Source organism: Uranotaenia lowii, chromosome 1 (genome assembly GCF_029784155.1).
Source record: "Uranotaenia lowii strain MFRU-FL chromosome 1, ASM2978415v1, whole genome shotgun sequence".
NCBI classification, from domain to species: Eukaryota; Metazoa; Arthropoda; class Insecta; order Diptera; family Culicidae; genus Uranotaenia; species Uranotaenia lowii.
In genome coordinates, this window is record NC_073691.1 from 41271749 (window position 1) to 41279774 (window position 8026).

Below are 8026 nucleotides of genomic sequence, written 5' to 3' on the forward strand. Positions count from 1 at the left end.
CCTTCATTTCCTCCATAGAAAGTTTTTCGATCAAACGAATAGTTTCTAAAATACACACGTTTGTAACTGCCCGGATACTAAATGATCATAGCCTTAGCTAGGGTACTTATTTGTTTTCATCATTCCTCTCATGGATCATTTCAAAGATCGAATGTGCTTATTTGTGAATTTTTTTTATTGAAAAAATGAACGGAATAAGGTGTAAAATCAGCCAGCTCGAAAATTTAAGTCCAAACATGCTTTTAAGGAATTTTTTGATAAACATAGGAGAATTGAGGGTAAAAAAGGTATCATAAGGTCGTGCTATGTTCAAAATCATGGTCTATTGCCTTAGTCGATTTGTGTTCGTATTCAGATTTTTCAAACCCTGAGATCTTAAAAGCTTAGTTTTGGTTTAAATTCATCAACGATTTTTGCAGAACTTTTAAGAAGCGTTCACCTACATGAGAAAACTTTAACTTTAAGGCTTGTAAGGTTGAATTATATATTTTGTTCTGAAAAACGATTTTTTTTAACTCTGTAACTAAGCCATTTTCCACTATTGTTTTAATACCAGTTAATAAATTATTTGACGAAAATTTCATATTGAACATCATTGTTAAAGGTCGAAAATAAGTTTCTCTTGAAATAATCGAATTAAAAATCTGTTGAATGTAGGCTAGTCTTTTGACATTGAAAGGAGTTTAGTTAAACCCGCAATACTTCGTTTTTCAGAACAAAATGTTAAAGGAGACTGGGTAAAAATATATGAAACTTGGATTTCTCGTGAACACGGATGTGCAATACTCGGTTCTAAATCTTGATTAGATGAGAAAAAAATCACTTTAGGCCAAAAAAATCTACAAGGGAGAAAAAAGTCATGAAATGAAGAAGTTTTTTTTCAGTAGAATAATGTTTATTTTTATGTTATTAACTCTAAAGATTTCGTTCTTGACCCAAAAATCAAAACTTACAAACAATTAATTGTTATAATAATTTATTTGAGATCATTGTTTATTTTAGCAAAAAAGTGTCAATAAATCTGGGCAACATCCAGGCAGTAGTATTCCTTGTCTTGAAATTTCCACTTTAAATCCGGGGGCAAGTCTGGATAGCAAACGGAAATGTTCAAGCATCAAATACTTCGAACGTGTTTAGGAAGTTTCAAAATATTATAACAATTTTTTTTATACTACGCGACAAAAAACAGTGAGCGAAACAAAAGTAATACAACTACGTGTTTTGTTTTGAGAATATGAATGATCAAAAATCTTCAAAATTTTAAGGACCAAAAAACTGAAAAAAAGGCAAAATGTTGAGGTTAAGTTTTTCAATTCACTTAACAAAAATTATTCATTTCCGAAATCCTAACAATCAAAGATCATAGACTATTTAAAAAGTAAAATGCAGAAATCCAGTTTCATACTGGGAATAAATTTAATGATCCTTTTTTTTTGTTATAAAATGTAAAAACTATACTCTTATACGCCTCAGAATATTCTCCAAATCAGACGATGCAAAATTATAAAAAGATTATTTATGAGGTGTTGCAAAACACACCGGTTCAGCTTATTGACAACAAATGAATAAAACAACGTTTTTGGAGTTCTGAAAATCACCAGTATATTTCCTTTTTGGCTCTTCCTTGCCTCTCTGCAGTTAATGATGTTGCTATATCTCCACAAATGTCGGTTTGTCACTCAAAACCATTTCACCCATTTCGACGATTTCGACACAGCTTTTCGCAATTTTTGGTCCATCGGTAGAACTTTTCAAAAACTTCAGACATGCTAGCCTTGCATTTTAACATTTCCTCCGAAAAATTTCAATGAAAGACGTTATTTCATAAATGACAATATTGCAGTTTGAATGCATTCCAATAATCCGGCTTTTGTAGAGTTACTGTATCTCAGGCTACACATACTTTAGAAAGCTCAAATTTTGTGAGATGAAAGTGTGATAATTGACCTATCTTGAGCAGAAAATTAAAAAAATATCATCAGAGTAAAGAGTTATGGAAGGTAAAAGTTGACAATGCGCGTGCTTCCTATTTCTATAGAATTATAAAAGGTAGGTACTGTTTATCATGTATTTCTAAGAGATGAAATTTGGATTTTGAGTTTGATCAATCTACATAAAAGTTTCTGCAAAATCATCCATTATGCAGAGTTGATCGAGAATTGTTTACTGCTTAAACATTTTGATTAAAGTTTTGAGAGAAAAAAAAATGCTTGTATAAGGATTGGATTCTGGGCAAGAGCGTTTTGACGCCCATGTCTCAAACACTGATTTTGAAAGATTTTGGCGTCCTGAATTCAAAGCGTTTGTCAAAGTTTCTCAACAACTTCTAGTTTTGGTGATATGGCGTCTGAAAATTTTTAAATTAACCAGTTTCAAGAAAAAAAAAGAATATTTGATTACTGATTAATCAATTATGAATCTTTTATATCGTTCATTTAATCTTCTTTTCAGAATGTTCCTAGTGGATCCAGTGTCAAAGCTACAGGGCTTGGAATTTTTTTTTCTAAATTCCTAAAAAAAAAAACAAATTACTTTCATCACATAGGTACATTTTTGTGATTTTTAATTTGAAGAATTTAACTTATTTTCAATTTTGTTGTAGACTGCAGACCGATTTCAGGCTTATATCACCTTGAAAATTCTTCAAAATTCTCTTTTTGATAACAGAACATGAAAAAATAAACAGAAAGAGATCTTCAGTAACTCATTTCTAAGAAGTTAAAACTACTCTTGGTTTTCAGGAATGTTTGTTAGTTTTACTACAAAAGTGCACAAATTACTATTGGCAAAAGTTATCTAGACAACAAGAGCAGACAGAAAAAATACGAATTGGGGATTTGGAATCAGTGCTCTCAAATTAGTAAAAAGTAGCTCTTAAATACTTTGAACCTCGAAAAATGTAAATTTTGATAAAAAATTGAAAATCTGTTTTTTACGTTTGAAAGCTGATGCATCAAGCGAAAAAAAATTATCAGATTGTTTGATACATCTAGAAAGTTAAAAAAACTAAAGTTTTGCTGTTTTTAGTAGTTAAAATTTCTTAGAAAAATTTCATATATTTTTACACCTACATGTATGCAGTATTTTTAACTCATATAGACTCTTATAAGCGTTAGTGCCTCAAAATATCAAACATTTTATTTGAACAAATCAAAAAATGTTTACACATGATATTTTTTCAGGCTTGGTAGTTGAATGGCATCAAAAATTTGTTTCAAATAAGACATCGGGCTACAATCAGTTAGGTGATCAAAATTTCCTCGAAATTTTTTTTGTTGATTTTGGTTAAACATGCAATTGTAGCTAGTTAAGACGTTCGATAATTAGGCAAATAATGATCAAGTTTGATACTCCTTACCACTGGAAAAGTTTTAAAACATTCAGGTGTTTCGAAAAGTAACCCTTTCGAGCATATTTAAATACGAAGGAAAAATTGATCAAAGCTACTCCAGTTTACGGCACTTGATATTGATAAATCCTTCGTCATATTTCTATTCCTATCCATCACAGTCGATTTTTCGGAAAAAACTTCAAAGAATTATTTTAAAGCATTAAAATCAGAAAAGATTTATTTTTTCCAAGTATTTAATCATATTTCAGTAACTTTGCAATTCCCTGTATTGCATTGAAAAATATTTCTTTCGAACTAAATCGAAAGCACGACTTTTAAGAAGCAAAAAATTATTCTTAAATTTTGTAAAAGATAATTGAATTGCTAAATCTCTTTTTTTTAGTATTTACTATGACCAATTGAAACATTCTATATTTTGAATAAGTACCGTAAACTGGGGGAACTTTGATCAGCGGGGTGACTTTGATCAACATGAAATTTTTGCGGATAATCATCATGAACTAAGTATAAAGTTGAAATATCTGAAAGCTGTTGACATCGTTTGATAAACATAAATTGAGTAACAAATAAGCTAAATTTGAAGGTTCACAAACAAACATCTCTCCTGATCAAATGTAAGCATTTGGGAGCAAATGGGTTGTTTAATGTGAAAGTTCAACTTATTTCTTGTTAAGGTTTAGTTTAGGGGAGATGAGGGCATAACGAGTACCCAGGGCATAATGAGCACTACGCTTTTCTACGAAAGTACGTATTATCTTAAACAAATTTTCATGAGGATTTGTTTCGTACTTCCCATAGTATTAATTTCTCACAAAAAAAGGAATCTCCTTATCATCTTTACAGAGATATTTAAAAAAAAAACTAGCTTGGTTCTCAAGTTACGAAAATATTATAATTTTTGAGCACCACGAAATAAGCTCTTATGATCTTAAAATAATCTTGATCTATGATGTACGCACTGCAACATGATGTACACATTGTTTCTCAATTTTTACCATCATAAAATTTTTGATTTTTCACTTTTATCAATTTTAAAACACGTTTTTACTTAAATTTGTTGACTAGGGGCATATAGAGCACCATATTATCGAGGCATAATGAGCATTTTCTGCCGTAGAATCTAGCAGCGAATTAAAATTGATTTATAGCGCCACACCTTGACTAGTTTTCATCCGACGATTTAGCCTATTGGTAAGGTGTCGGAGAGGTAATCAAAAGACTAGCGTTAGATTTCTGTTTGAGGTGATTATTTTCCATTTACTATTCATGATCGATTTTTTTATTGATACATTATACGGCTAGTAGCATCATCCTCCGAACAAAGCACATTATGTATGAGCGTGCGTGAATTGTTTGTATTCTACAAACAGACCTAGATTATTTTGTTATTGCTTTGTTTGATGAATCTACGACTCACCAGACTTCATCGAATTGAATTCGCTGCTAGATTCCCCGGCAAAAAACGCACATCTTGCCCTGATTAATGGTGCTCATACTGCCTCAGGGGGGGTTCTCATTATGCCTCCACAGTGGTTGGTTTTCAGCTTTTGGCAAAATTTTTTAAAATGCATTTTTTAACGTTTTCATCTAGTTTTTCACGTTTCAGCCCGTTAGGGAATAGGCTTTTCAAGTGTCTGAACACGAAACAATAATGTAACCTCCATATTATAGCTATGTTCTATGGTTAAATAAGCGTTTTCCTTAAGGTGGCCATTATGCCCCCATCTCCCCTAAGTGTTATTGTTATGGTAATTTGGTGATAATTTTCGGATGATAATTTTTCTATGAAAAAGGCCGTATACATAGAAAAAATGGCTAAAAACTCTATCAAATAATTAAGTTTGAAGAAAAAAAGAACATAGGAATAGTGCGAGGACTTAGGGAATTTCATGAAGGTAAAATTTCATTAGTTTTTGAGGCCAAAAAATATTGAAAAATGCTTATGATTTTTGCCCCTCAATGTATGCAGCAACATTGTCCACCTTTTGAGAATATTTGTTTTTGAAAGAAAACGTTGAAAAATTTAATTGAGCCCAAACAAAAAAATACTGTTATCGACGTTTGAACCTCCTGTGCTAAATGGCATCAAACAATAAATTTGCAAATGTTGAGATACGTAAAAACCATAGTGATCGAAGTTACCTCGACGCTCGAAGTCTGGTTTTTGAACAAACATTTAATTATTACCACCCATGTCGTTTGAATTAACTGCAATCAATGATCATGTTTAATACTCCTCACCTCAGTTAGTGTTTAAATGCCTTTAGATGTTACGAAAAAGCAACCCCTTAAAAAATATTTAAAAATGAATGAAAAAAGTCATCAAAGTTCCCCCAGTTTGCGGTACGATACATTGTCGAAAGTTTCGGTCAGGATATCAAAAAATATTAGATTGTCATCCCAATTTTTTTTTAAAGAAAGTATTTTAGAAACCACTTTAAACATGATTCACACAGGCTTAGCCTGAGTAAAAATCAACATGAGGTTAACACCATTTTTCGGGTAAATTTTAAGCTACCATTATTTTCGGGAAACCACACTCAGTGACTAAGTACATTCAAAATATGTAGGTAGTCTGGCAAACGGATGCTTGCTTGCTTGCTTTCTGATGTCGCCATCGGCCATCATCGGTTGTTTTTCCGGTGGCGGTCACACGCTGGCTTCTGAATGGGTCCTTGTTTTTGGCCAGCAGCCACCGGTCCCGGTTCGGTTCATTGCTGCTCATCCCTTTCTGTTAATGGAAAAAAATATATACCGGACAACCGCGTAATTCGTGAAATGTCCCACTCTTTTATGCTGCTCTGTGTGGTGGGGAGTTGACTGTTTTTTCCACTCAAAGACCACCAACAGAGACCAGAGGTCGGGCGAAAAAAATCCTCTTAAAGTGTGAGCTTGGGAATAATCAAGCTTTTTCGGCGATCAGCTAGAGCAATCAGCTGGGAAATTGAGTACTTTCCTATGTTTTGTGAATTAAGAACTTTGCATATTGGTGACACAAGAGTTTTAAACTACCCAGAGCATCAACGAATAAAGTCAGAAATGTTCGTAGTAGACGGTACTCACTGTTAACAAAATATGGAAGGCAAATTATGTAAATTTGCCGGTTAAGTACAGTCAAACAGAATCCCTCTGCTTTGCCTTAAGTGATCCAACAGGTTTATGGCAATGGAATCAAGCTTCGCATCGGAAATCTTCGAGATGATTAAATTACCTACTCGCAATAGTCATCGGGTGCTTAGGGGAGGTCACATGTCATCCATTCAAAGTGCCGGATGAGGCGGAAAGCCTAACACAATCCCGCGCTGATAGGAAGTTGACTTCTGAATGCTTATCCTACCATTAAGCTTCCATACAGACGCCATCTACACACCTACACATCGAAACAGAACAACCAACAAACGACGACGACGACGTCAGAGATTTTATTTTCAATCACACTCGATGCCTCCCGGATTTGTCTTTCCGGGTTCGATTGAAATGGAAATGCAATAATATAGGTACATAGCTGGGCTCGTGAGTAAGTCTTCGGGGGAAGGTGGTTTTGACCTTCGTGCCGAGCGTGGGAAAATCAGGGAAGCAAATGGATAGATGGCTTAACGCTACGTCTGAATGTAATCAAAGCCGAATAATGAAGAGATTGCACTTTCTTTTGCTGATAGCTAATTTACTAGTTATCGGATATACAAAATTTTTAAAGTATTTTGTTGTCTGTAAGAAGTACTATCTGACCATTTTTTTTTAAATTTTTAAAATAAACGTGTTTTTGAGATATTAACGATGCAAGAGAAAAAGAGAAAAAAAATATTTTGCACAGTTTTGGAGTGGAAAATAATGCAAACACTGTCGAAAAATGTCCACAAAATTCAAAACTTGCGTAAGAGCAAGCGTGCATTAGCAAAAACGGTTAAGGGTCAATACAGGGTAGACTTGTAAACGAGAAAAGTCTCTGGTTGGAAACCTACCAGATGGTGGCTAAAAAGTTCGTTTTGCCATCCATTACGAAATTTTTCAAAAAAATTCCCCACTAGCAGTCTTAATATTTTTCGCAAGCTTTGACCACCGTGTTCCTACCTTGTAAATAGAAATAAAGTCGGGCCTGTTTATAAGTCAGCTAGAAGAACCAGTCTGAAAAAATTATCTTTTTTATCACTTCCTCCATTGATATTTTCGGTTTGAGTTTGAAAAAAACTCTCAGATCTCTAAACTCCACGGAATCCATCTTCTTCACTTTTATTCAAATTTATGCTCACTATTGGATCCTCGAGGACTTCTTAAACGATTGTCCATGTGATCTTTCAGGCGCGGTCCTATGAGGGGGGGGGATGATCGAGGTGTTAAACCCCCCCCCCCCCCCCAAGCGGCTAAAAACCGGTACAAAACACCCTTAAATGCTCGAATTTAGCTTAGCTCAGCTTAGCTTGATTGACTACTCACATCCACCTTTAATCATTAAGTCCGAAATGCTTCTCTAACATTTTTCTTTCGTATGAATATATCAATGCTATTTGGAGTTATTTTTTTAAAATGTTTTCATTATTTGGAAAATATCGTTATGAAAATAAATACATTTCGCACTTAACGATCGTAGGCGTGGCTCAGTAGAACGAGTTCCACATCGCCAATGGTTGCTACTCCGTGATTGACCGAGGCCATCAGTTTTGTTCAGAGGTCAAA